Raw genomic sequence first — 5,924 nt, forward strand, 5'->3', positions numbered from 1 at the left:
TAGATGTGTCCTGTTATCTATGTTCTTTCTCTGTAACTGAGTCCAATCACCACCTGCCCTCACTCAATAGATGTGTCCCATTACCACCTACCCTGACCCTCCTGTGTTCTTTGACTACACCCACTATGGCCCTATAGAAGCGTCCCTTTAGCACCTATTCACACCCTGCATGATATCCCTCGAGCCCCTGCTCTGACCCTTCAGTTGTCAGTCAGAGAAGAGTACTTCCTTTCCCTGGGAAGCAAGGAGAGGCGCAATACTGGAAACTGGCATGGTGGTCAGGCAGCCTCAAGGCAGAGTCACAGCAGAAACGCGCGGACATGTGGATGACATCTTGTGGCCAGGATTTCCTTTATGTCATTTAATAGATGCAATGGTTTCCTGGGCCACAGTGACTGTCAAGTGCTGTTCTGTGTTGTTTCCTTCCAGTACTGAATGTATGTATTGGCCAGGAACATGTCGAAGTGTATCTGCAAATTGTTTGAGACGCCACAGATAGTGTACTTCCGGTTCATGCGATTCTCCCGCTCTCAAGCTAAGAGGCACAGATCACATTATCCAAAAGGCTTGCCTTCCTCAGATGCTGAACATCAGGTCATGATCTCTAGAGCAGTTGCAAAGACAGAAGCTGCGCTGAGAGACAGAAGATACTCCTCTTACAAAGGTGATATTGACGAGACCTTGGACTCGGGTAAAGTCATCTTTATGTCGAAGGATCAAGTAATGGTAGCATTCACTAATTTGCGGGACAGTGGGGCTTCCATCTGTGGCAGAAACAATAAACCATGCAGAGGATAAGTTTGCCAAATATGATCTTCCTTCTACTTGGCAGTTACAAATCCAAAAACATTGTTAAAATGTTTCCGACATTTATTGCCAAAATGTATCCTGTAGATGGGAAAGAACTGGAATTGTTGAACTCCTTTTCTTTAGATAATGTCTTACTCTATTTAGTTTGCAGAGTATCTTTGTCTACAAAGGACAAGACTCTCAAACACTGTGGATAGGAAAGTGGATGCAACTTTGAAAGGGTCTATGCAGTGTCTAACTGTCATTGAGAGTTGGTGCAAATGCTGCACATGTAGCACTGTTGTTGACAAATATCCAGACTTTGGACCTGTTTTTTAAACTTGGCAAAGTACCCTACCTGCCAAACTAATATCCACTTGCAGTATTATGAGTTTGGCGAACTACCCTATTTCTACCAGCGTAGCTTCCACTGGTAGAAATCTTGGCCCCATGGTTATCCGGCCATCAGCTAATCAATATCAGACTGTCCACCGTATTCCGGGTGGATGTGTCAATATTGATCCTGTTTGGGACCACCAGGAAAAATTTGGCAGTAAAGGAAAAAAAAAAAAACGACCTCCGCGCTTGGAGAAAACGCCCATCATGACAGGGCCACAATTCCTTTGTTTCCCAAAATAAACTCCTGCTTTGGGAGTTTGTTTTTGAAAAAAAATTGGTGTTGAGTCGCATGATACATGGCTGCTACTCAGCAAAGTTGCAGTGCCTTCAGAGGAGCACCCACAATAGCAGAGAGCTCTCCGTCAGGTAGGTGAAGATCTCTAACTATGGCCTCTCGCCAAATGTTAATTAAATAAGGGTAACCACCAAGTGTTAAGACCGTTTGAGCCTTATTTGGCATTTGATGGACAGGGTATTGTGTATTGTGTATTGTGTCCGTCAAACTGACAGTCCAATGAATCTGTTACAGGTCAGGTGAACAACCCTGACCCCAACATTAGTATGCTAACTCAGAGCACTTCTATTGGTAACATGTAGGAGTGGATTTATTATTTGTTGTGAAATGCAGTGCAACAACCAAAGTTGTTACACTCTGTTTCAGAAGGGTAGAAAGCATCCCTGAGCAATATTTATTGAAAACTGGTCTGCTGTTGCACTCATTGCTTGCACTGGTGCACAACCTGGCTGCCTAGCAACATGTACGATATTTGCATCATGGTGTAGAGATGTATGCCTTATGTCGAGCATAAGATTTGACAAAGTATTAAACATACCACACATTGGATGTATTCTATACAGTAGAGCATACATTAATTGTGTGGGATGCTTGGAGAAATTAAAACATTTCTCCAGGTTGGTACCTGCTTCAAGCTGGTACTATATTCTGGCGTAAGACCCGGTCTGCCTATCTTTGTAGATAAGGCTTTTTGTAAAACATTATTGTTACTATCGATGATACACTCACATTACATCTATTTAACTCACCCTTTACACAAAGTGGTGCAAAGCAGCACAAAGTGCAATTTACGTTGCGAGTGAGCAGAGTTTTTTTCCTCGCTCACACTCGTCAAACGTGAGTTGGCAAGCGCGAGCAAGGAAAATCTTACTCAAGACCACCTCCTGGCAAGATTTCTCAATGCGAGCGGTCGCACATGGTTGCGACCGCTCACATTGAGAAGTCTTCTGTCCGTACTGAGGTAGCTGCCGCTCGAGTAGAAAATCAACTCAAGTGGCAGAAAAGAAGCCCTCTTAGGCTCAGAAGGGAGCCGTTCGCACTGATTTTTTAGCACAAGTCAAACACCTGGTGCTAAAAATCAGTGTAAACAGTTTGACCTAACGCACTCTGCTGCTTGCGGAACTCGTCCTAACGTGGCAATTTTTTGTGCAGTTTGCAGAGCTCTGCGTAGCGCAACCCCGCAAACTCCACCAGGCCTAAAGAAGAGCACCTGTCAGAAAAAAATATCCTTTGCATTGGAAAGTAAATACTCTTCCAATACTTTACCTCACTTAGCATGACGTTGTACTGTAGTCGGGCAATGTCTTTGTAAATCTGCCACCTAGAGTTACTTAGAGTTCTTTTATTACTAAGGAAGACTCACTTTCATACAAACACCTTGAGGTTCCTTCATGGAGAACATGATTGGGGCCAGAATCCAAGGTCTGACACGTGACAAACATTGTTGATTCTCATCAAACATCAACATTGCTTGCTTCAGAATTGTGTGTGTGAGTAATATTTCAGCATGTGAAATATAAATAATTATGCAGACTGTCTAATATTTTCCAAATTGGATATTACCAACCTCATTTTCATCTCGGCATAGTTACTGGAGTCTGGTTTCAACTAGACTATCCCACCCCTTACAACCAACACCGTTCTGTTGTGTGTAGATCGCCCTGTTGCCGATTTCTAAAATTATGTTAGCAAATTATCAAATAGGAATAGATACCTAAAGATCATAGGAATTAAACTCAAAATATTGAAGGCATTTCAAGATTTAAAAAAGCTTAAAGCATCAAATGTGAGCAGAGTTACAGATATTGACTGCGAGCGCCAGAAAAGCATTAGACCTGGCTTTTGGGTCACTTAATACATTGCAAAGGGATATAATGGACTGCAGTGATGTTATCTGTATGCGCATGCTACAAAGTACATTATGGTGCCTTCGTTTGTGTTTGTATCCGGCTAAGAAAGCTTGTTGCCATCAGGTCCCAGCATTATGAGCCACTGTGCCTTAATTGTACTTTGATAATATATTTTAACCTGTTTGTAAACTGCAAAAAGGAAGCTAAGAAGTTATTTTTACATCTGTGAAAGATATTAAAAAGCTGACACGGTGTTATTTTCTCCCTAACTTGAACGTGGGTATCACGAATGTTCAAGTTATGAATACAATTTGAAATCATAAACATATTTGTATTCTTTGATTCGATGCATTTTTCATTTTAGCAATCTAAACAGCTTAATAAAATGTTTGGATCGAAGTAAAAAAAATAGTAAAATGTACTAAATATGCGGGCAGACAATTATAAAGGTAGATCTGCAAGATAACAGATTTAAAAGGAGTTTGTTAAAACAAATCCGTCTAGATGAATTACAGGTAACCCTTCTCTGTCTCCGGTATGCACAACATTCTTCAAGGTAAAGACACCTGAAAGAATTGTATTGCTGCCAGATGTCCACTTTATATTACTGGCCTTTATCTGGGGGTTCTGCAGCACCTGCCGCACCCCTGGTTCCAGCGCCACGGTAACGCATGCCCATGCTTATATATTGCGGTCCATGCCACGACGGCGTTTATTTTATTTTTACTACTTTGCAAAATGCCAATAAAATTGTTTTAAAAAATCAGGAGTCATTTGAGAACGAATGTTTGCTTTTCCTTTCCACAATAAATAAATGTAACTCAGTCGAGTCCTGCTGTTCTAACTCACAATACGGAGGATCATCTTACAGGTCACCTAATGCTTTTGGTCACGAGGGTGAACAATCTTGTTTTCAGCCTTTATCCACCAAGAAGAAGCAGCTCTATGTGTCCCTTCCTTCTCTAGTAGAGGCGGCTGGGGCCACTGGAGCCAGATTAAGATTTTTGGTTCCACTCATTCCGAGCCCCACGGATAATATCTTTAGTCTCAGCAAGCTGATTTTGCATACAATGCACTTCTCTGCCAGTAGTATGCAGAGTGATACCCATGCCCTGGCTGTGGGAAGGGATTCATGAATTGGCGCGGAAGAAAATACTGAATCCAGTGCCTACAAATGATGAGGGAGAAAATCTCTGCTCCATAATATTTGTGGTACCTATGACCAGAGGCGACTCCTCTGCAAATCTTGTGCAAGAAAAAGATAGTAAACTATCTTTAATAGCGTTTTCTTGTAAAAGGGGGTGCGGCCATGGGCTGTGACGAGCAGGGCACTCTCCCTCAGTGCGCATGTATATTTGGCAGACCATCTTGAGCCGGCCAAACAAACATGAGCACCAGGCCCTCTGCAGGCAGAGACGTTCACTCTGCCTCGGAGCGCCCTGGCTGGGCACTCTGTCCAATGCTGCTTTCATGATGCCAGCAGCATGAAAGCGGCTTTAGGATTGGAGCCTGTTCCTGTAGTCAAGGACAGAGGAGCAGATTGGCGCAGCGCAACACGGCACGGCAATAAAGGTAAGGTTTTTTAAATTATTATTCCCCCCCCCCCCCCCCTTGCAATGTACTGCACCACCCCTTTTCCCTCCTGCGAGCCACCACTGCCTAAGACCAATGGTGGATCGGGCTGGAACTGAATTTGAAACATTTGGATGCACGGATTTACAAACTCTGTGTCAAAATGGTCATTCTGCAATTGGGAATTCCAAGGGCATATGAATTACATGCTATATGTAGATCTGCAAAATGCTGATCACAACATTCCCATTAGGAAAAATCAATAGATGTATCTCTGGTTCACCGTGTTCAAGCAATACTTACATTTTACAATATTGCCTTTTGGCTTATAGACTGCTCCTCGGATGTACACAAAGATCTTGGCTTGTCCGATTGTTCTGCTACACTTAGAGGGCATCAGCGTACACCCATGCCTAATACATGCAACTTCATTTCAGCTGGTGATTCTGCATACACATGGGCCATGCCCCCTATTGCTGCAGTTCGATTTTCTAATCAATATGCAGAAATCTCACCTCTTGCCAGTCCAGTCACTGGAACATATATATGAGCAGCAATTCACACAGATGCGGGCCAAGTGTTTCTACCACAACAAAAGGTGGTGGAAATGCAGCCCCAAGAGATAGTGGTTTTGGAAACCAAGGTAGACCCAGTTTGGGATTGGTTCATGGTACAGGGACATGTGGTCTCCACAATATTCCTGGTACCCTGGGCTCTTTATTGCCTTGGTCCACTGTTCCAGCATATCCTGCTGGCATGGAAGATGGAACCAGAGAACTTCGATCAGCTGATAAAACTCTAACGCTCATCGTATGTCTATTATCATGGTTACACCTAAATTGGATGATCAGTTTCCTATGTTCTGACCAAGGTGCCCACTGCCTCAGGCAAAGGTGCTACTTTGAACACATTTCAAGCCTAAGGTAGATTGAACAAATCTGAGAGGTTTTCATCCTTCTTCTGAAGGGAATTACAATCAACCCGTCAAGGTCTCGTGGGGTTTTCAGATCTGATGGAGG

This window comes from Pleurodeles waltl, chromosome 3_1 (genome assembly GCF_031143425.1).
Source record: "Pleurodeles waltl isolate 20211129_DDA chromosome 3_1, aPleWal1.hap1.20221129, whole genome shotgun sequence".
Classification (NCBI taxonomy): Eukaryota; Metazoa; Chordata; class Amphibia; order Caudata; family Salamandridae; genus Pleurodeles; species Pleurodeles waltl.